This window comes from Pseudophryne corroboree, chromosome 2 (assembly GCF_028390025.1).
Source record: "Pseudophryne corroboree isolate aPseCor3 chromosome 2, aPseCor3.hap2, whole genome shotgun sequence".
In the NCBI taxonomy this organism is placed as follows: domain Eukaryota; kingdom Metazoa; phylum Chordata; class Amphibia; order Anura; family Myobatrachidae; genus Pseudophryne; species Pseudophryne corroboree.
In genome coordinates this window covers 605,339,644-605,364,738 of record NC_086445.1, presented here as the reverse complement: position 1 = coordinate 605,364,738, position 25,095 = coordinate 605,339,644, and the positions used below count along the sequence as shown (strand labels likewise).

Sequence of the window (25,095 nt, the reverse complement as noted above, 5' to 3'; positions counted from 1 at the left end):
TCTCTTAAATCTTCCATCCGAAGTCTAGTACTAAAAGAAGTCAATAAATCAGGTGTAGAAGAGCAAGGGAAACCAGCACGATCAGAGAACACTATCCCTGGGAGGCATGAAGGCTATGTAGTTCCATCCCTCCCTATTTGGCCAACAGTTAAAATGGTTGATATGAGGTGGCTTGCTAATGGATGTGAATGAATATATACTATTTTAGCATAGTGAGTAAGTTAGATGGTGCATTGGCACCTAAAGATGTTAAACAGTGACAATGCACCAGGGGGAGAAATGTAACCCTGATTTAGGGTTTAAACAACACTTATACTGAGGTAGTTATAATATGGTGACTAAAATGGAGTATAAGCATATATATTATTCATATAAAAGTTAATGGATGTTGTAATACTGTATGCATGTTTTGAGGTAAATAATACAGTTCACATATATGTAATTGTATGTACATTGATGTAAAAGTAGTGGTGAATACAATTAAGGCTTATTTTATGGTTTCACAGTGTATCTAAAGGGTTAATGTCCTTGTGCTCCTAACTGTCAATCACCTAGTGGGGTGATTGCCAGTGGGCGGGGCATCACCTCAGAGTGGGTCATGTGACTACTAGAGAGGGGTGGAGAGGTGCTGTGAGTGTAGCTGGGGGAGAGACTGCATATCCCTTGGTGAGAGGACATAGTTTTTTGCTGCTCCGGCCGTCGCCCGCATTAGAGCTGAGCGGTATACATTGCGGCGGCCGGAGGGGGCTTAGTGTGTGTAGCCAGAACAGGGCTTCCTTACTGTAAAGGTGGTGACAGCAGCATTGAGACTCAGCACTGTTCATAGAACCCGGCATTGGCGCTAGTCAACTCACCCAGCAGTATTGGAAGGGCGCACCGGTGACAGGGAGACAGAGAGGGTTCCTTCCTACCTATTACACAGACTCTGACAGCCACAACAAAGAAGCCAGGACCAGCAGCAGAGGCTCCATTCTGTGTGGCTGTAAGTGTAAGGGAGGAGTCGGGGGAGCATCCTGCTGCAGCATCACTAGATCGTAGAAGTGTGAGTGCATAATCCAGCCATTTATATTACCCCTACACTAAGCACAGCAAGCCATAGGTGACTATGGTACATAGTCAATTTCATATTGGGACTAAGGACTCCAGGGCTAGGCCGCAATAATGGCTATTAAGCAGGAGGATAGTAATGGGTCACAGTAGTCAGAGTGACCTATAATTACAGTTCCATGTATGGCTTAATCATAGTGCTAAGGAGAAGGTAGAAAGCACTGGGTATATATATGTAACAGGAGGAGTGGAGTGAAACTTGAACTGTTTAACGCTTCATAAATAGTTTTAAAGCTCCCCCATATATCAGCATCACATCAGTCAAAGGAGAGCCAGAGACATTGTTCCGCAGCGCTAAATAGAAAGTAACACCCAAAAGCTGCCACCTAATGTGTGTATGCCCCTGAATTAGCAGAATTAGAGTCAAGGACATTAAAGGTAGCCATACTACAGTGACATTGGATGAATGTTAAAGCCTCTTAGCCACAAAGGATTAGAATATCATCCCGATTCAAGGACTAGCTTGTGGCACTTTAATACAACTGTGTTATATGTATATTCGTGAACCCGTAAGAAGGACTGACACGTAAGAGACTATTAGTTTTAAAGTTAAAGGATTTGAGCTCGCTGTGACTATGATAAGAGAAACCATCTCTTGCAGATATATTTAATATAGACTCATCCTAAGAGACAACAATAATTTGAGGCATACAGGAATCAAAAAGCTATATATGCTCTAAAATATAGAAAGCATCAGCTACTTCAAATGGACACAAGGACGCAGCATAACAAAGGTTTATCATACCAGCTTCTTAGGAGTTTAGTTTAATACTGGACAACTACGGTAACATTTTTACTGAGGAAAGGATACAGATTCCTTGGTAATCAACTGTTGATGTTACTATCTATGAGCTAAATAGATACTTTCTGTTATCTGCCAAGGAGGAACTATAAGTAACCTTATAGGAGAAAGTAATCGCTACCATAAGTAGACTGAGCCAAACATCTTTCTCTTTAACTGAAGGGAGAACTGATAGTTGATACTAAAACATAGTGTCAGACATTCTGTATTAACTGCTGTTATTTTTAGGAAGTTTAAGGGCCCTTATAGTGCACTATCATATTAAGAGTACCCGGGTCACTCTAACACCTAAGGGTGTCTTGAAAAGAAAAAGGATTTGTTGTATTGCATGCAGGTACTGTGTATAGGCCTAATTGACAGGGGGTTAGCATGGATTAATGACTTAAAGGGGAATGTGTAATTGATGAAATGTCAATGTATACTTAATCCATTTGGTACTGGTCATTAAAGTGTTATACTTGCCATGTGTGTCTGGTCCGTCTGGAAGTTGATCTGAAGATCCAGGAAGAAAGAGACAGGTATATTAGATAATATATCTATGATATAAGGGAATCATCCCCTAAGGATAGAGATCAAGCTTACTCAAGCAAGCCTTAACGGTAGTTAAATACTACACATAGCTTGAGTGGAGGCACAACTATTAGGTAACCATCCCTTAATAGAATACATAGACAGCTCTCGTTCAAGGTATTGAGGGTAGGGTTACATGTATTTTAGGTATAGTATAGAAAAGAAAACTGGAGCCACCGGGAAATCCTGAAACAAAGCATCACGCAATCCACCCGAAATTAAATTGGTCTGTACAGCTGTTTCTAGAATGCTCTTCAACTCACAATTATAACTTTCTGTGGGGTCTGCAGGCAAACGTCTGTAGACCGAGCTATCCGACAATTGTCTGTAAGCTTCATTTTTATACTGTACTAAACTTTGTACAACAATGCCCCCCCCCCCCCCTTATCGGCGGGGCGTATGATTATACTCTGATCCTTACTCAAACCAGCTAATGCTTCCCGTTCCCTTTTAGACAAATTGGGAATACACATTTTCTGTAATTTTGCAGATTCCTCCACTTTTGCATCAACTACTCTGGCAAAACATTTCAATGATGTGTTATTAGTAATAGGGTCAAACTTAGATTTCTGTCGTACTGGGCCCGGTACATCTGAAATTGCAGCTATTTGTGGACAGGCAGAAAAATGTTCCTTTAAACGTAACCTCCTATTAACATTATAAGAGTCAACTTTCCACTGGAAGTCGTCGAATTGAGCAGTAGGGACGAATGAAAGTCCTTTCTGAAGAACTGTGTATTCATCTGGAGTTAGAGAACGTCCTGATAAGTTGAAGACTATGCTGTTTTCTTGTTTTTGGTGGTGTTTTTTTTTTGAAGATTCTTTGACTTTGTTTGCCGCGCCTCGTGCTGTGCCTGGTTTGGCACCTATCATGGCTCGGGTGTTCACCCCTAAAGGGGGTTTATTTCTATGTGAACCACCTGATGTCTCGCTCTCACTCTGTGTAGATATTTCTCCACTAGAAGTATCCGTTCCCCGCATTCTTTGTGTTCTAGCTTTAAAATTACGGCGTCCAGAACGTCTGCCATCCGGGTTATTCAGCCAGCTGTAAACATTGCCCTCAGCATAGTCCTTCTGTACTGTATTAAGTTTCCGCCTTTTGAATTGTACCAACTCTTGTTTATAGGTTTCAATTTGAGCATTGAGTTTGTCTATCCACTTAACGTCTGGATCCGATTTAAGTGTATTAAGGTGCTTGCCCTCAAAGGCAGAGGTCATCTCCTTTAATAAGTGCATCTCCCTGGCCGACTCTTCTACGACCAGTAGGATGAGATCGAGACTGCACTTATTAAGGATGCCAATCCACTTACGGCAAAATTCTGTGTTATACTTGCCAATAGTGGGCATATTTCTCACCCTGAAACCGCGTGGTATTTGGCGGTTTCTGTGATAGTCCGACGTCACTCCGTGCATGAAAAAATCAGTGTGTTTTTTGTGCAGCCGTAATAACTTTTGAAATAAAATCTCATTACTTTCAGACCCTCCTGACGTGGCCAGATCCTCCTTGAACCTTATATGCTCAGCGTCGGCGTCCGAAAAGGACCATATATCACATGCGGCTACATCAATTTGCCGAAATCCACTGGACTCTACCGGATCCACACCGTGTGCCATGGCTGCTATGCAACCAGCGATCCTATGTGAAATAGTCCAACCAAACAAGTATTCTGATGGAGGTATTGTAATCCAAATTTAGGGCGGTGCCTTGTATCCCTCCGGTCGGATGCTCTCACTCAAAGTGTCAGCACTCGTTCCCAGGAGATTAAACAGTTTCATGCAGTTACCGGCACTCAGTACCTCACTTATTAGAATATGCCCCGGTGCCCTCCGTCACAAAGCTGTGTAAATATATGGAGATATCGGCGGCACTCACTAGGGACTTTCACAGCTCAGGAAAAAGAGACACAGCTCAAGTCTGCTGTTAACGTTTCAGTTTATGCAACTTTCGTCAGAACAACATACATAATGAAAAGCACATACCTTTATACCCACACCAAACACCCGAGTGCACGTCCCAGGCTCGGTCACGCCGGCGGGGAATGGATGACGTCATCAGTCCTCACCACTATCAGACCGCTCCTCCCTGTCGCCGCTCCGGTTACCATGGAGACATACTATATACAAAGAAAGAAAAAACATTTAGCTGTCAGCTCTGAAACTGATATGTGTCAATTGTCAATGTGCATGACCAAGGACGTTCCGGTATCCTTAGGGGTGTATTAAATGTTTTTTCTTTCTTTGTATATAGTATGTCTCCATGGTAACCGGAGCGGCGACGGGGAGGAGCGGTCTGATAGTGGTGAGGACTGATGACGTCATCCATTCACGCCGGCGTGACCGAGCCTGGGACGTGCACTCGGGTGTTTGGTGTGGGTATAAAGGTATGTGCTTTTCATTATGTATGTTGTTCTGACGAAAGTTGCATAAACTGAAACGTTAACAGCAGACTTGAGCTGTGTCTCTTTTTCCTGAGCTGTGAAAGTCCCTAGTGAGTGCCGCCGATATCTCCATATATTTACACAGCTTTGTGACGGAGGGCACCTGGGCATATTCTAATAAGTGAGGTACTGAGTGCCGGTAACTGCATGGAACTGTTTAATCTCCTGGGAACGAGTGCTGACACTTTGAGTGAGAGCATCCGACCGGAGGGATACAAGGCACCGCCCTAAATTTGGATTACAATACCTCCATCAGAATACTTGTTTGGTTGGACTATTTCACATAGGATCGCTGGTTGCATAGCAGCCATGGCACACGGTGTGGATCCGGTAGAGTCCAGTGGATTTCGGCAAATTGATGTAGCCGCATGTGATATATGGTCCTTTTCGGATGCCGACGCTGAGCATATAAGGTTCAAGGAGGATCTGGCCACGTCAGGAGGGTCTGAAAGTAATGAGATTTTATTTCAAAAGTTATTACGGCTGCACAAAAAACACACTGATTTTTTCATGCACGGAGTGACGTTGTCGGACTATCACAGAAACCGCCAAATACCACGCGGTTTCAAGGTGAGAAATATGCCCACTATTGGCAAGTATAACACAGAATTTTGCCGTAAGTGGATTGGCATCCTTAATAAGTGCAGTCTCGATCTCATCCTACTGGTCGTAGAAGAGTCGGCCAGGGAGATGCACTAATTAAAGGAGATGACCTCTGCCTTTGAGGACAAGCACCTTAATACACTTAAATCGGATCCAGACGTTAAGTGGATAGACAAACTCAATGCTCAAATTGAAACCTATAAACAAGAGTTGGTACAATTCAAAAGGCGGAAACTTGCTACAATACAGAAGGACTATGCTGAGGGCAATGTTTACAGCTGGGTGAATAACCCGGATGGCAGACGTTCTGGATGCCGTAATTTTAAAGCTAGAACACAAAGAATGCGGGGAACGGATACTTCTAGTGGAGAAATATCTACACAGAGTGAGAGCGAGACATCAGGTGGTTCACATAGAAATAAACCCCCTTTAGGGGTGAACACCCGAGCCATGATAGGTGCCAAACCAGGCACAGCACGAGGCGCGGCAAACAAAGTCAAAGAATCTTCAAAAAAAAAACACCACCAAAAACAAGAAAACAGCATAGTCTTCAACTTATCAGGACGTTCTCTAACTCCAGATGAATACACAGTTCTTCAGAAAGGACTTTCATTCGTCCCTACTGCTCAATTCGACGACTTCCAGTGGAAAGTTGACTCTTATAATGTTAATAGGAGGTTACGTTTAAAGGAACATTTTTCTGCCTGTCCACAAATAGCTGCAATTTCAGATGTACCGGGCCCAGTACGACAGAAATCTAAGTTTGACCCTATTACTAATAACACATCATTGAAATGTTTTGCCAGAGTAGTTGATGCAAAAGTGGAGGAATCTGCAAAATTACAGAAAATGTGTATTCCCAATTTGTCTAAAAGGGAACGGGAAGCATTAGCTGGTTTGAGTAAGGATCAGAGTATAATCATACGCCCCGCCGATAAGGGGGGGGGGGGGGGGGGGGGCATTGTTGTGCAAAGTTTAGTACAGTATAAAAATGAAGCTTACAGACAATTGTTGGATAGCTCGGTCTACAGACGTTTGCCTGCAGACCCCACAGAAAGTTATAATTGTGAGTTGAAGAGCATTCTAGAAACAGCTGTACAGACCAATTTAATTTCGGGTGGATTGCGTGATGCTTTGTTTCAGGATTTCCCGGTGGCTCCAGTTTTCTATACTATACCTAAAATACATAAGAACCAGAAAGAGCCACCGGGACGTCCTATCATAGCTGCACGCAATTCAGTGTTTTACAAGGTATCACAATACCTGGATTACTATTTCCAGCCGGTAATTCAGGCACAGCCGACGTACCTAAAAGATACGACTACATTGTTAATTAAACTGCAGTCTGTGGCACATCTACCGACTAATAGTCTGTTATGTACACTAGACGTGGTGAGCCTCTACACCAACATCCCACATGATAGGGGTGTGGAGGCAGCCAGACGTCTACTTTCAAGTAGCCCTGAATATGAGGGCCCAGATTTTAATTTTTTTCTGAAATTACTCAAACTCACTTTGGTACATAATTATTTTCTTTTCGATAAAAATTGGTTTGAACAATTGCAGGGGTGCGCTATGGGGAGTTGTGTCTCCCCTGCATTCGCGAATTGTTTTATGTTCGAAGTGGAGAAAGATTTATTTTTCTCAGATCCTGCTAATGCTCAAATAATTACATTATTTGTTCGTTATAAATACGATCTGCTATTAATTTGGTCTGACACCAGAGAATCCCTTGACCAATTGATAGTGGATATAAACTCTAGAGACCCTAACATCAAATTTACGGCAAATATTAGTGCAGACAGAGTTCATTACTTGGATGTAGCAATCTCTCTTAAAGAGGGTAAGCTACACACAAGTGTGTATAAAAAACCCACTGATAAAAATACTCTCCTGCATGCCTCTAGTTTCCATCCAGCCACCACTAAATATAGTCTACCGTATTCTCAGTTCCTCAGGGCTCATAGAATCTCTGATGATATTGGGAATACTAATTTGGAAATAGACGCTATGGCACGTAACTTCCAAATGAGAGGTTATGATTGGAAAGAATTAATGAAAACTAAGGCACGGGTATTACAGTTGAATAGAGGTGAACTCTTACGGAAACCCAACCTTAAGGCACACACAATGGAGAATAAAATACCACTTGTACAGAAATTTTCAGCTATCAGTGGCGAGATTGTTAAACATGCTAGGACGGCTTGGTCTATTGTTGGATCCGATAAGGAATTAAGTGCACTTAAAGATGTTTCGTTATTACCTAGTTACACTAGAAATAGAAACTTGAAGGACTACTTAGTGCATAGCGATATTTCTTCCTTCAAAACTAGTCAGAAGTCCAATTTCCTTACTAAAAAACCCGGGTTCTACAGGTGTATTGGCTGCACTACATGCAGCTATATGGAGACAGGCCCGGGGTTTGCGCATCCACACACAGGAAGGATGATTAATATTGACAAGGTTTTAACCTGCACTAGCACACACGTCATATACTTTATCAGATGCACGTGTGGGCTCCTCTACATAGGTAAGACCTCACGCCAATTCCGGGAGCGGATGGCAATGCACCGGTCGGCCATTCGGGCTGCGTTAGGTGGGGATAGTCAAGCTCAACCAGTGGCTAGGCACTTTGCTAAATTTAAACACAATCTAGCTACACTTAAATACAAAATCATAGACCAGCAACCAGATAATATCAGGGGGGGGGATAGAAATAAATTATTACTACAGAGAGAAATAAGGTGGATACACCGTTTAAAAACGATCGCCCCAAGAGGTCTCAATGAACAATTCAATTTAAATTGTTTTCTTCAATAAGATATATCAATATAGGATTGATTTATGTTGTGTTTAGGTTAGCTGTCAGCGCTGAAACTGATATGTGTCAATTGTCAATGTGCATGACCAAGGACGTTCCGGTATCCTTAGGGGTGTATTAAATGTTTTTTTCTTTCTTTGTATATAGTATGTCTCCATGGTAACCGGAGCGGCGACGGGTAGGAGCGGTCTGATAGTGGTGAGGACTGATGACGTCATCCATTCCCCGCCGGCGTGACCGAGCCTGGGACGTGCACTCGGGTGTTTGGTGTGGGTATAAAGGTATGTGCTTTTCATTATGTATGTTGTTCTGACGAAAGTTGCATAAACTGAAACGTTAACAGCAGACTTGAGCTGTGTCTCTTTTTCCTGAGCTGTGAAAGTCCCTAGTGAGTGCCGCCGATATCTCCATATATTTACACAGCTTTGTGACGGAGGGCACCGGGGCATATTCTAATAAGTGAGGTACTGAGTGCCGGTAACTGCATGAAACTATGGCCCTCATTCCGAGTCGTTCGCTCGGTAATTTTCTTCGCATCGCAGCGTTTTTCTGCTTAGTACGCATGCGCAATGTTCGCACTGCGACTGCGCCAAGTAATTTTGCTATGAAGATAGTATTTTTACTCACGGCTTTTTCTTCGCTCCGGCGATCGTAGTGTGATTGACAGGAAATGGGTGTTACTGGGCGGAAACACGGCGTTTTATGGGCGTGTGGATAAAAACGCTACCGTTTCCGGAAAAAACGCGGGAGTGGCTGGAGAAACGGAGGAGTGTCTGGGCGAACGCTGGGTGTGTTTGTGACGTCAAACCAGGAACGACAAGCACTGAACTGATCGCAGATGCCGAGTAAGTGTGAAGCTACTCTGAAACTGCTAAGTAGTTTGTAATCGCAATATTGCGAATACATCGTTCGCAATTTTAAGAAGCTAAGATTCACTCCCAGTAGGCGGCGGCTTAGCGTGTGTAACTCTGCTAAAATCGCCTTGCGAGCGAACAACTCGGAATGAGGGCCTATATATATATATTAGTGATGTGCACCTGAAATTTTTCGGGTTTTGTGTTTTGGTTTTGGGTTCGGTTCCGTGGCCGTGTTTTGGGTTCGAACGCGTTTTGGCAAAACCTCACCGAATTTTTTTTGTCGGATTCGGGTGTGTTTTGGATTCGGGTGTTTTTTACAAAAAACCCTAAAAAACAGCTTAAATCATAGAATTTGGGGGTCATTTTGATCCCATAGTATTATTAACCTCAATAACCATAATTTCCACTCATTTTCAGTCTATTCTTAACACCTCACACCTCACAATATTATTTTTAGTCCTAAAATTTGCACCGAGGTCGCTGGATGGCTAAGCTAAGCGACACAAGTGGCCGACACAAACACCTGGCCCATCTAGGAGTGGCACTGCAGTGTCAGGCAGGATGGCACTTCAAAAAAATAGTCCCCAAACAGCACATGATGCAAAGAAAAAAAGAGGCGCACCAAGGTCGCTGTGTGACTAAGCTAAGCGACACAAGTGGCCGACACAAACACCTGGCCCATCTAGGAGTGGCACTGCAGTGTCAGGCAGGATGGCACTTCAAAAAAATAGTCCCCAAACAGCACATGATGCAAAGAAAAAAAGAGGCGCACCAAGGTCGCTGTGTGACTAAGCTAAGCGACACAAGTGGCCGACACAAACACCTGGCCCATCTAGGAGTGGCACTGCAGTGTCAGACAGGATGGCACTTAAAAAAATAGTCCCCAAACAGCACATGATGCAAAGAAAAAAAGAGCTGCACCAAAGTCGTTGTGTGACTAAGCTAAGCGACCCAAGTGGCCGACACAAACACCTGGCCCATCTAGGAGTGGCACTGCAGTGTCACGCAGGATGGCCCTTCCAAAAAATACTCCCCAAACAGCACATGACGCAAAGAAAAAAAGAGGCGCAATGAGGTAGCTGTGTGACGACTAAGCTAAGCGACCCTAGTGGCCGACACAAACACCTGGCCCATCTAGGAGTGGCACTGCAGTGTCTCGCAGGATGGCCCTTCCAAAAAATACTCCCCAAACAGCACATGACGCAAAGAAAAAAAGAGGCGCAATGAGGTAGCTGTGTGACGACTAAGCTAAGCGACCCTAGTGGCCGACACAAACACCTGGCCCATCTAGGAGTGGCACTGCAGTGTCACGCAGGATGGCCCTTCCAAAAAATACTCCCCAAACAGCACATGACGCAAAGAAAAAAAGAGCTGCACCAAAGTCGTTGTGTGACTAAGCTAAGCGACCCAAGTGACCGACACAAACACCTGGCCCATCTAGGAGTGGCACTGCAGTGTCACGCAGGATGGCCCTTCCAAAAAATACTCCCCAAACAGAACATGACGCAAAGAAAAAAAGAGGCGCAATGAGGTAGCTGTGTGACGACTAAGCTAAGCGACCCTAGTGGCCGACACAAACACCTGGCCCATCTAGGAGTGGCACTGCAGTGTCACGCAGGATGGCCCTTCCAAAAAATACTCCCCAAACAGCACATGACGCAAAGAAAAATGAAAGAAAAAAGAGGTGCAAGATGGAATTGTCCTTGGGACCTCCCACCCACCCTTATGTTGTAAAAACAGGACATGCACACTTTAACGAACCCATCACTTCAGCGACAGGGTCTGCCACACGACTGTGACTGAAATGACTGGTTGGTTTGGGCCCCCACCAAAAAAGAAGCAATCAATCTCTCCTTGCACAAACTGGCTCTACAGAGTCCACCTCATCATCATCGTCCGATTCATCACCCCTTTCACTGTGTACATCCCCCTCCTCACAGATTATTAATTCGTCCCCACTGGAATCCACCATCTCAGGTCCCCGTGTACTTTCTGGAGGCAATTGCTGCTGGTGAATGTCTCCATGGAGGAATTGATTATAATTCATTTTAATGAACATCATCTTCTCCACATTTTCTGGAAGTAACCTCGTACGCCGATTGCTGACAAGGTGAGCGGCGGCACTAAACACTCTTTCGGAGTACACACTGGAGGGAGGGCAACTTAGGTAGAATAAAGCCAGTTTGTGCAAGGGCCTCCAAATTGCCTCTTTTTCCTGCCAGTATACGTACGGACTGTCTGACGTGCCTACTTGGATGCGGTCACTCATATAATCCTCCACCATTCTTTCAATGGTGAGAGAATCATATGCAGTGACAGTAGACGACATGTCAGTAATCGTTGGCAGGTCCTTCAGTCCGGACCAGATGTCAGCATCAGCAGTCGCTCCAGACTGCCCTGCATCACCGCCAGCGGGTGGGCTCGGAATTCTTAGCCTTTTCCTCGCACCCCCAGTTGCGGGAGAATGTGAAGGAGGAGATGTTGACGGGTCGCATTCCGCTTGACTTGACAATTTTCTCACCAGCAGTTCTTTGAACCTCTGCAGGAAAGAGAGATCCAATGTAGGTTTTAAATCTAGGATCGAGCACGGTGGCCAAAATGTAGTGCTCTGATTTCAACAGATTGACCACCCGTGAATCCTGGTTAAGCGAATGAAGGGCTCCATCCACAAGTCCCACATGCCTAGCGGAATCGCTCTGTTTTAGCTCCTCCTTCAATGTCTCCAGCTTCTTCTGCAAAAGCCTGATGAGGGGAATGACCTGACTCAGGCTGGCAGTGTCTGAACTGACTTCACGTGTGGCAAGTTCAAAAGGTTGCAGAACCTTGCACAACGTTGAAATCATTCTCCACTGTGCTTGAGACAGATGCATTCCACCTCCTTTGCCTATATCGTGGCCAGATGTATAGACTTGAATGACCTTTTGCTGCTCCTACATCCTCTGAAGCATATAGAGGGTTGAATTCCACCTCGTTACCACCTCTTGCTTCAGATGATGGCAGGGCAGGTTCAGGTGTTTTTAGTGGTGCTCCAGTCTTCTGTACGCGGTGCCTGTACGCCGAAAGTGGCCCGCAATTCTTCTGGCCACCGACAGCATCTCTTGCACGCCCCTGTCGTTTTTTAAATAATTCTGCACCACCAAATTCAAGGTATGTGCAAAACATGGGACGTGCTGGAATTTGCCCAGATGTAATGCACGCACAATATTGCTGGCGTTGTCCGATGCCACAAATCCCCAGGAGAGTCCAATTGGGGTAAGCCATTCTGCGATGATCTTCCTCAGTTGCCGTAAGAGGTTTTCAGCTGTGTGCGTATTCTGGAAAGCGGTGATACAAAGCGTAGCCTGCCTAGGAACGAGTTGGCGTTTGCTAGATGCTGCTACTGGTGCCGCCGCTGCTGTTCTTGCAGCGGGAGGCAATACATCTACCCAGTGGGCTGTCACAGTCATGTAGTCCTGAGTCTGCCCTGCTCCACTTGTCCACATGTCCGTGGTTAAGTGGACATTGGGTACAACTGCATTTTTTAGGACACTGGTGAGTCTTTTTCTGACGTCCGTGTACATTCTCGGTATCGCCTGCCTAGAGAAGTGGAACCTAGATGGTATTTGGTAACGGGGGCACACTACCTCAAGCAATTGTCTAGTTCCCCGTGAACTAACGGCGGATACTGGACGCACGTCTAACACCAACATAGTTGTCAAGGCCTCAGTTATCCGCTTTGCAACAGGATGACTGCTGTGATATTTCATCTTCCTCGCAAAGGACTGTTGGACAAGGGAGGATGTTCCGAGGTGGTTAACGTCCTTACTCCTACTTATTACAGCTTGACAAAGGCAACACACGGCTTGACACCAGTTGTCCGCATTTCTGTTGAAATAATTCCACACTGAAGAGCTGATTTTTTTTGTATTTTGACCAGGCATGTCAATGGCCATATTCCTCCCACGGACAACAGGTGTCTCCCCGGGTGCCTGACTTAAACAAACCACCTCACCATCAGAATCCTCCTTGTCAATTTCCTCCCCAGCGCCAGCAACACCCATATCCTCATCCTGGTGTACTTCAACACTGACATCTTCAATTTCACTATCAGGAACTGGACTGCGGGTGCTCCTTTCAACACTTGCAGGGGGCGTGCAAATGGTGGAAGGCGCAAGCTCTTCCCGTCCAGTGTTGGGAAGGTCAGGCATCGCAACCGACACAATTGGACTCTCCTTTGGGATTTGGGATTTCGAAGAACGCACAGTTCTTTGCTGTGCTTTTGCCGCAAGTCTTTTCTTTTTTCTAGCGAGAGGATGAGTGCTTCCATCCTCATGTGAAGCTGAACCACTAGCCATGAACATAGGCCAGGGCCTCAGCCGTTCCTTGCCACTCCGTGTCGTAAATGGCATATTGGCAAGTTTACGCTTCTCCTCAGACGCTTTTAATTTTGATTTTGGGGTCATTTTTTTACTGATCTTTTGTGTTTTGGATTTTACATGCTCTATACTATGACATTGGGCATCGGACTTGGCAGACGACGTTGATGGCATTTCATCGTCTCGGCCATGACTAGTGGCAGCAGCTTCAGCACGAGGTGGAAGTGGATCTTGATCTTTCCCTATTTTTTTAACCTCCACATTTTTGTTCTCCATATTTTGCGCACAACTAAAAGCCACCACAGGTATACAATGTAGATGGGCGGATAGTATACTATTATTACTTATACTTATGGACGACGAGTGATGACACAGAGGTAGGTACAGCCGTGGCCTACCGTACTGCTGCTTATATATATAATATACTGTATAACGGACCTGGTGGACACTGTCAGCAGACTGCTAAACTAGTATGAAGAAAAAAAAAAACACCACAGGTATACAATGTAGATGGATGGATAGTATAGTATTATATTACTTATGGACGATGAGTGCACTGACGACACAGAGGTAGGTACAGCCGTGGCCTACCGTACTGTTGCTTATATATATAATATACTGTATAACGGACCTGGTGGACACTGTCAGCAGACTGCTTAACTAGTATGAAGAAAAAAAAAAAACACCACAGGTATACAATGTAGATGGATGGATAGTATAGTATTATATTACTTATGGACGACGAGTGCACTGACGACACAGAGGTAGGTACAGCCGTGGCCTACCGTACTGCTGCTTATATATATATAATATACTGTATAACGGACCTGGTGGACACTGTCAGCAGACTGCTAAACTAGTATGGAGGAAAAAAAAAAAAACACCACAGGTATACAATGTAGATGGATGGATAGTATAGTATTATATTACTTATGGACGACGAGTGCACTGACGACACAGAGGTAGGTACAGCCGTGGCCTACCGTACTGCTGCTTATATACATAATATACTGTATAACGGACCTGGTGGACACTGTCAGCAGACTGCTAAACTAGTATGAAGGAAAAAAAAAACCACCACATGTATACAATGTAGATGGATGGATAGTATAGTATTATATTACTTATGGATGACGAGTGCACTGATGACACAGAGGTAGGTACAGCCGTGGCCTACCATACTGCTGCTTATATATATAATATACTGTATAATGGACCTGGTGGACACTGTCAGCAGACTGCTAAACTAGTATGAAGAAAAAAAAAACACCACAGGTATACAATATAGATGGATGGATAGTATAGTATTATATTACTTATGGACGACGAGTGCACTGACGACACAGAGGTAGGTACAGCCGTGGCCTACCGTACTGCTGCTTATATATATAATATACTGTATAACGGACCTGGTGGACACTGTCAGCAGACTGCTAAACTAGTATGAAGAAAAAAAAAAACACCACAGGTATACAATGTAGATGGATGGATAGTATAGTATTATATTACTTATGGACGACGAGTGCACTGACGACACAGAGGTAGGTACAGCCGTGGCCTACCGTACTGCTGCTTATATATATAATATACTGTATAACGGACCTGGTGGACACTGTCAGCAGACTGCTAAACTAGTATGAAGAAAAGAAAAAAAACACCACAGGTATACAATGTAGATGGATGGATAGTATAGTATTATATTACTTATGGACGACGAGTGCACTGAGGACACAGAGGTAGGTACAGCCGTGGCCTACCGTACTGCTGCTTATATATATATAATATACTGTATAACGGACCTGGTGGACACTGTCAGCAGACTGCTAAACTAGTATGAAGAAAAAAAAAAAACACCACAGGTATACAATGTAGATGGATGGATAGTATAGTATTATATTACTTATGGACGACGAGTGCACTGACGACACAGAGGTAGGTACAGCCGTGGCCTACCGTACTGCTGCTTATATATATAATATACTGTATAACGGACCTGGTGGACACTGTCAGCAGACTGCTAAACTAGTATGAAGAAAAGAAAAAATATCACCACAGGTATACAATGTAGATGGATGGATAGTATAGTATTATATTACTTATGGACGACGAGTGCACTGAGGACACAGAGGTAGGTACAGCCGTGGCCTACCGTACTGCTGCTTATATATATAATATACTGTATAACGGACCTGGTGGACACTGTCAGCAGACTGCTAAACTAGTATGAAGAAAAAAAAAAAAACACCACAGGTATACAATGTAGATGGATGGATAGTATAGTATTATATTACTTATGGACAACGAGTGCACCGACGACACAGAGGTAGGTACAGCCGTGGCCTACCGTACTGCTGCTTATATATATAATATACTGTATAATGGACCTGGTGGGCACTGTCAGCAGACTGCTAAACTAGTATGAAGAAAAAAAAAACACCACAGGTATACAATGTAGATGGATGGATAGTATAGTATTATATTACTTATGGACGACGAGTGCACTGACGACACAGAGGTAGGTACAGCCGTGGCCTACCGTACTGCTGCTTATATATATAATATACTGTATAACGGACCTGGTGGACACTGTCAGCAGACTGCTAAACTAGTATGAAGAAAAAAAAAAAAAACACCACAGGTATACAATGTAGATGGATGGATAGTATAGTATTATATTACTTATGGACGACAAGTGCACTGACGACACAGAGGTAGGTACAGCCGTGGCCTACCGTACTGCTGCTTATATATATAATATACTGTATAACGGACCTGGTGGACACTGTCAGCAGACTGCTAAACTAGTATGAAGAAAAAAAAAAAACACAGGAGTGTTTTTCAGGTAGACAAACGTATACTGGACTGGTGGTCACTGTCAGCAAAACTGTGCACTGTACTCCTGCTATAACTGCTCCCCAGTCCCCACAATTAGGCAGTGTGAGCAGAGCAGTGCACTCAGCACAGATATATCATGCAGCAGTGCAGCACACTGAGTGAGCACAGATATGGTGGAGCATTTTTTTCAGGCAGAGAAACAAAGGATTAAACTCACTGGTGTGGCATAATCAAAACCCTGCACTGTACTCCCTAACAGCTGCTCCCCGTCCCCAATCCTCCCCACAATTATAACTAACTAAGTCACTCTGTGTTCTACTATAACGGAGAGAACGCCAGCCACGTCCTCTCCCTATCAATCTCAATGCACGTGTGAAAATGGCGGCGACGCGCGGCTCATTATATAGAATCCGAGTCTCGCGAGAATCCGACAGCGGGATGATGACGTTCGGGCGCGCTCGGGTTAACCGAGCAAGGCGGGAGGATCCGAGTCGCTCGGACCCGTGTAAAAAAAAGGTGAAGTTCGGGCGGGTCGGATCCCGAGGATCCGAACCCGCTCATCACTAATATATATATATATATATATATATACATACACACACACACACACTACAGTTTACACAGTGGCGGCACTCGTAAATAAAAGGCTGGGCAGCTGTCTTTGCCAGTGTTTCAATGCTGCATTTCAAATCACATTTTTGTCACTTATTGGGGATTTGGCTGCAGAGAAAACTGATCCCCGATAAGCGCTGGGATAGCCCCTGGCACACCAACTAGCCACGGTAAATTACCACTGGCTAATTGGATAACTCCCACTGTGTAGACAAACAACAAGTATCATATATATACAGGGTGATTCAAAAGTCGCAGTACACCCTATTGTTTTAAAAACTGTTCAGGAAATGGGAATACTGAATACTCCAGTAAGGTATGGGTGAGGTGGGCTATCTTTTAGGGTATGTACCGAACATGGGTGCCATCTTGAAATCGGCCATCTTGAATCTAAGTCAGTTTTTTTTCAAATGGAATGGAGGTCGTGTAATATGTAGAGATGAGCGGGTTCGGTTCCTCGGAATCCGAACCCGCCCGAACTTCAGGTTTTTTTACACGGGTCCGAGCGACTCGGATCTTCCCGCCTTGCTCGGTTAACCCGAGCGCGCCCGAACGTCATCATCACGCTGTCGGATTCTCGCGAGGCTCGGATTCTATCGCGAGACTCGGATTCTATATAAGGAGCCGCGCGTCGCCGCCATTTTTCACACGTGCATTGAGATTCATAGGGAGAGGACGTGGCTGGCGTCCTCTCCGTTTATAGAGATTCGAGAAGAGAGTGAGACAGAGAGAGACACAGTAGTAAGTTGGGGAGCATTAGGAGGAGTACTACTACTACTAGTACTTGCTGAAGTGATAGAGAGAGATTGTGTGACTGTATTATCTGACTTGTGGGGGAGACACTGACAGTGGGGAGCAGTTAGAGTCTGAGAGCAGGACTCAGGACTCAGGAGTACATATAACGTACAGTGCACACTTTTGCTGCCAGAGTGCCAGCCACACTGCCATTGTTTGTGACCACACTGACCACCAGTATAATATATATTGTGATTGTCTGCTTAGGACTCAGGAGTACTACTTGCAAGTTGCTGATAGTGTGACCAGTGATCTGACCACCAGTTTAATAATCACCACCAGTTTATGAGTTTAATATATATATATATATATATAATTGTATATAATATATATATAATATAGTATACCACCTAGCACCTACCCGTGTTTTTTTCTTTTTTTTCTTTCTTCTTTATACATACTACTATAGTAGCTTACTGTAGCAGTCTGCGGTGCTGCTGAGATGACAGTGTCCAGCAGGTCCGTCATCAGTCATTACATAATAAATATATAATATATACCTGTCCGGCTGCAGTACTAGTGATATTATATATACATATATATTGATTTCATCTCATTATCATCCAGTCTATATTATCAGCAGACACAGTACGTTAGTCCACGGCTGTAGCTACCTCTGTGTCGGCACTCGGCATTCCATCCATAATTGTATACCACCTACCCGTGGTTGTTTTTTTTTTCTTTCTTCTTTATACATACTACTATAGTAGCTTACTGTAGCAGTCTGCGGTGCTGCTGAGCTGACAGTGTCCAGCAGGTCCGTCATCAGTCATTACATAATAAATATATAATATATACCTGTCCGGCTGCAGTACTAGTGATATTATATATACATATATATTGATTTCATCTCATTATCATCCAGTCTATATTATCAGCAGACACAGTACGGTAGTCCACGGCTGTAGCTATCTCTGTGTCGGCACTCGGCAGTCCATCCATAATTGTATACCACCTACCCGTGGTTGTTTTTTTTTTTTCTTTCTTCTTTATACATACTACTATAGTAGCTTACTGTAGCAGTCTGCGGTGCTGCTGAGCTGACAGTGTCCAGCAGGTCCGTCATCAGTCATTACATAATAAATATATAATATATACCTGTCCGGCTGCAGTACTAGTGATATTATATATACATATATATTGATTTCATCTCATTATCATCCAGTCTATATTAGCAGCAGACACAGTACGGTAGTCCACGGCTGTAGCTACCTCTGTGTCGGCACTCGGCAGTCCATCCATAATTGTATACCACCTACCCGTGGTTGTTTTTTTTTTTCTTTCTTCTTTATACATACTACTATAGTAGCTTACTGTAGCAGTCTGCGGTGCTGCTGAGCTGACAGTGTCCAGCAGGTCCGTCATCAGTCATTACATAATAAATATATAATATATACCTGTCCGGCTGCAGTACTAGTGATATTATATATACATATATATTGATTTCATCTCATTATCATCCAGTCTATATTAGCAGCAGACACAGTACGGTAGTCCACGGCTGTAGCTACCTCTGTGTCGGCACTCGGCAGTCCATCCATAAGTATACTAGTATCCATCCATCTCCATTGTTTACCTGAGGTGCCTTTTAGTTGTGCCTATTAAAATATGGAGAACAAAAATGTTGAGGTTCCAAAATTAGGGAAAGATCAAGATCCACTTCCACCTCGTGCTGAAGCTGCTGCCACTAGTCATGGCCGAGACGATGAAATGCCAGCAACGTCGTCTGCCAAGGCCGATGCCCAATGTCATAGTACAGAGCATGTAAAATCCAAAACACCAAATATCAGTAAAAAAAGGACTCCAAAACCTAAAATAAAATTGTCGGAGGAGAAGCGTAAACTTGCCAATATGCCATTTACCACACGGAGTGGCAAGGAACGGCTGAGGCCCTGGCCTATGTTCATGGCTAGTGGTTCAGCTTCACATGAGGATGGAAGCACTCAGCCTCTCGCTAGAAAAATGAAAAGACTCAAGCTGGCAAAAGCACCGCAAAGAACTGTGCGTTCTTCGAAATCCCAAATCCACAAGGAGAGTCCAATTGTGTCGGTTGCGATGCCTGACCTTCCCAACACTGGACGTGAAGAGCATGCGCCTTCCACCATTTGCACGCCCCCTGCAAGTGCTGGAAGGAGCACCCGCAGTCCAGTTCCTGATAGTCAGATTGAAGATGTCAGTGTTGAAGTACACCAGGATGAGGAGGATATGGGTGTTGCTGGCGCTGGGGAGGAAATTGACCAGGAGGATTCTGATGGTGAGGTGGTTTGTTTAAGTCAGGCACCCGGGGAGACACCTGTTGTCCGTGGGAGGAATATGGCCATTGACATGCCTGGTGAAAATACCAAAAAAATCAGCTCTTCGGTGTGGAAGTATTTCAACAGAAATGCGGACAACAGGTGTCAAGCCGTGTGTTGCCTTTGTCAAGCTGTAATAAGTAGGGGTAAGGACGTTAACCACCTCGGAACATCCTCCCTTATACGTCACCTGCAGCGCATTCATAATAAGTCAGTGACAAGTTCAAAAACTTTGGGTGACAGCGGAAGCAGTCCACTGACCAGTAAATCCCTTCCTCTTGTAACCAAGCTCACGCAAACCACCCCACCAACTCCCTCAGTGTCAATTTCCTCCTTACCCAGGAATGCCAATAGTCCTGCAGGCCATGTCACTGGCAATTCTGACGAGTCCTCTCCTGCCTGGGATTCCTCCGATGCATCCTTGAGTGTAATGCCTACTGCTGCTGGCGCTGCTGTTGTTGCTGCTGGGAGTCGATCGTCATCCCAGAGGGGAAGTCGTAAGCCCACTTGTACTACTTCCAGTAAGCAATTGACTGTCCAACAGTCCTTTGCGAGGAAGATGAAATATCACAGCAGTCATCCTGCTGCAAAGCGGATAACTGAGCCCTTGACAACTATGTTGGTGTTAGACGTGCGTCCGGTATCCGCCGTTAGTTCACAGGGAACTAGACAATTTCTTGAGGTAGTGTGCCCCCGTTACCAAATACCATCTAGGTTCCACTTCTCTAGGCAGGCGATACCGAGAATGTACACGGACGTCAGAAAAAGACTCACCAGTGTCCTAAAAAATGCAGTTGTACCCAATGTCCACTTAACCACGGACATGTGGACAAGTGGAGCAGGGCAGGGTCAGGACTATATGACTGTGACAGCCCACTGGGTAGATGTATGGACTCCCGCCGCAAGAACAGCAGCGGCGGCACCAGTAGCAGCATCTCGCAAACGCCAACTCTTTCCTAGGCAGGCTACGCTTTGTATCACCGCTTTCCAGAATACGCACACAGCTGAAAACCTCTTACGGCAACTGAGGAAGATCATCGCGGAATGGCTTACCCCAATTGGACTCTCCTGTGGATTTGTGGCATCGGACAACGCCAGCAATTTTGTGTGTGCATTAAATATGGGCAAATTCCAGCACGTCCCATGTTTTGCACATACCTTGAATTTGGTGGTGCAGAATTTTTTTAAAAAAGACAGGGGTGTGCAAGAGATGCTGTCGGTGGCCAGAAGAATTGCGGGACACTTTCGGCGTACAGGCACCACGTACAGAAGACTGAAGCACCACCAAAAACAACTGAACCTGCCCTGCCATCATCTGAAGCAAGAAGTGGTAACGAGGTGGAATTCAACCCTCTATATGCTTCAGAGGTTGGAGGAGCAGCAAAAGGCCATTCAAGCCTATACAATTCAGCACGATATAGGAGGTGGAATGCACCTGTCTCAAGCGCAGTGGAGAATGATTTCAACATTGTGCAAGGTTCTGATGCCCTTTGAACTTGCCACACGTGAAGTCAGTTCAGACACTGCCAGCCTGAGTCAGGTCATTCCCCTCATCAGGCTTTTGCAGAAGAAGCTGGAGACATTGAAGGAGGAGCTAACACAGAGCGATTCCGCTAGGCATGTGGGACTTGTGGATGGAGCCCTTAATTCGCTTAACAAGGATTCACGGGTGGTCAATCTGTTGAAATCAGAGCACTACATTTTGGCCACCATGCTCGATCCTAGATTTAAAGCCTACCTTGGATCTCTCTTTCCGGCAGACACAAGTCTGCTGGGGTTCAAAGACCTGCTGGTGAGAAAATTGTCAAGTCAAGCGGAACGCGACCTGTCAACATCTCCTCCTTCACATTCTCCCGCAACTGGGGGTGCGAGGAAAAGGCTCAGAATTCCGAGCCCACCCGCTGGCGGTGATGCAGGGCAGTCTGGAGCGACTGCTGATGCTGACATCTGGTCCGGACTGAAGGACCTGACAACGATTACGGACATGTCGTCTACTGTCACTGCATATGATTCTCTCACCATTGAAAGAATGGTGGAGGATTATATGAGTGACCGCATCCAAGTAGGCACGTCACACAGTCCGTACTTATACTGGCAGGAAAAAGAGGCAATTTGGAGGCCCTTGCACAAACTGGCTTTATTCTACCTAAGTTGCCCTCCCACAAGTGTGTACTCCGAAAGAGTGTTTAGTGCCGCCGCTCACCTTGTCAGCAATCGGCGTACGAGGTTACATCCAGAAAATGTGGAGAAGATGATGTTCATTAAAATTAATTATAATCAATTCCTCCGTGGAGACATTGACCAGCAGCAATTGCCTCCACAAAGTACACAGGGAGCTGAGATGGTGGATTCCAGTGGGGACGAATTGATAATCTGTGAGGAGGGGGATGTACACGGTGATATATCGGAGGATGATGATGAGGTGGACATCTTGCCTCTGTAGAGCCAGTTTGTGCAAGGAGAGATTAATTGCTTCTTTTTTGGTGGGGGTCCAAACCAACCCGTCATTTCAGTCACAGTCGTGTGGCAGACCCTGTCACTGAAATGATGGGTTGGTTAAAGTGTGCATGTCCTGTTTATACAACATAAGGGTGGGTGGGAGGGCCAAAGGACAATTCCATCTTGCACCTCTTTTTTTCTTTAATTTTTCTTTGCGTCATGTGCTGTTTGGGGAGTATTTTTTGGAAGGGCCATCCTGCGTGACACTGCAGTGCCACTCCTAGATGGGCCCGGTGTTTGTGTCGGCCACTAGGGTCGCTTATCTTACTCACACAGCTACCTCATTGCGCCTCTTTTTATCTTTGCGTCATGTGCTGTTTGGGGAGGGTTTTTTGGAAGGGACATCCTGCGTGACACTGCAGTGCCACTCCTAGATGGGCCCGGTGTTTGTGTCGGCCACTAGGGTCGCTTATCTTACTCACACAGCTACCTCATTGCGCCTCTTTTTTTCTTTGCGTCATGTGCTGTTTGGGGAGGGTTTTTTGGAAGGGACATCCTGCGTGACACTGCAGTGCCACTCCTAGATGGGCCCGGTGTTTGTGTCGGCCACTAGGGTCGCTTATCTTACTCACACAGCTACCTCATTGCGCCTCTTTTTTTCTTTGCGTCATGTGCTGTTTGGGGAGGGTTTTTTGGAAGGGACATCCTGCGTGACACTGCAGTGCCACTCCTAGATGGGCCCGGTGTTTGTGTCGGCCACTAGGGTCGCTTATCTTACTCACACAGCTACCTCATTGCGCCTCTTTTTTTCTTTGCGTCATGTGCTGTTTGGTGAGGGTTTTTTGGAAGGGACATCCTGCGTGACACTGCAGTGCCACTCCTAGATGGGCCCGGTGTTTGTGTCGGCCACTAGGGTCGCTTATCTTACTCACACAGCTACCTCATTGCGCCTCTTTTTTTCTTTGCGTCATGTGCTGTTTGGGGAGGGTTTTTTGGAAGGGACATCCTGCGTGACACTGCAGTGCCACTCCTAGATGGGCCCGGTGTTTGTGTCGGCCACTAGGGTCGCTTATCTTACTCACACAGCTACCTCATTGCGCCTCTTTTTTTCTTTGCGTCATGTGCTGTTTGGGGAGGGTTTTTTGGAAGGGACATCCTGCGTGACACTGCAGTGCCACTCCTAGATGGGCCCGGTGTTTGTGTCGGCCACTAGGGTCGCTTATCTTACTCACACAGCTACCTCATTGCGCCTCTTTTTTTCTTTGCGTCATGTGCTGTTTGGGGAGGGTTTTTTGGAAGGGACATCCTGCGTGACACTGCAGTGCCACTCCTAGATGGGCCAGGTGTTTGTGTCGGCCACTAGGGTCGCTTATCTTACTCACACAGCTACCTCATTGCGCCTCTTTTTTTCTTTGCGTCATGTGCTGTTTGGGGAGGGTTTTTTGGAAGGGACATCCTGCGTGACACTGCAGTGCCACTCCTAGATGGGCCAGGTGTTTGTGTCGGCCACTAGGGTCGCTTAGCTTAGTCATCCAGCGACCTCGGTGCAAATTTTAGGACTAAAAATAATATTGTGAGGTGTGAGGTATTCAGAATAGACTGAAAATGAGTGGAAATTATGGTTTTTGAGGTTAATAATACTTTGGGATCAAAATGACCCCCAAATTCTATGATTTAAGCTGTTTTTTAGTGTTTTTTGAAAAAAACACCCGAATCCAAAACACACCCGAATCCGACAAAAAAAATTCGGTGAGGTTTTGCCAAAACGCGGTCGAACCCAAAACACGGCCGCGGAACCGAACCCAAAACCAAAACACAAACCCCGAAAAATTTCAAGTGCACATCTCTAGATATGTTAAGCAAAATCAGAACTTGCTGAACAGTTTTTTTGCTGCAAACAGATTTGAAATAGCATTTATGGTTCAAAAGTTGCAATACTTTATTTGTTGCAGGTAACTGAAGATGGCTTTGACAAAAGAGGAGAAATTAGGTTTTCTGTATTTTTGATGGATGAGTGTGGTTATGTGTGGGGCAATAGTTTTAATCATTTGTTAAATTTGCACAGTCCAATTCTTGTACCATCTATATTAGTTAGTGCTGATAATAGATATTATATATTTTTATATAGTTACAGTATGTGTCTTTATATATATTTATATATATTTATAAATACTTTTTTTGCCTGCTATGTACTTGTATTTTTAAATATATGTATATTCATTTGTATATCTATGTAATTGAAAATATTTATCCAATTGTTATCATGCAGTATTAGGGAAATGGATATGTTTATTAGCCAGGTATTGCAGTTAGAAATAGCTGATTGCTAATTATACCCCTGGTGTGATGTGCATGTTGTGAATGGACAGAGCGATCACATGACTTGGAGACCTGGCCTTTATAAACCTGAACTGTTGGAGCAAGCTGCATTTTTGATAAAGGGGATAGGAGTCCCCGAAACATGTTAGAGACCTGCTGTTACGTGTAACCAGCTTTAGCAACTAACTTCACCAGTGATCAAGTGAGCGGCGCATATCATCTATACCCAGCCGCGAGTGGAGACCAGCT

General features: G+C 44.8%; 1 long non-coding RNA gene across 1 annotated transcript; it reads left to right on the top strand.

Annotated features, from left to right (window-relative positions):
• Nucleotides 1–516: 516 nt before the first annotated feature.
• Nucleotides 517–24,707, top strand: LOC135051005 (uncharacterized). Its single transcript, XR_010241986.1, has 3 exons — nt 517–982; nt 8,488–8,621; nt 24,480–24,707. It is a non-coding gene; the product is annotated as an uncharacterized LOC135051005 (long non-coding RNA).
• The last annotated feature ends 388 nt before the right edge of the window (nt 24,708–25,095 follow it).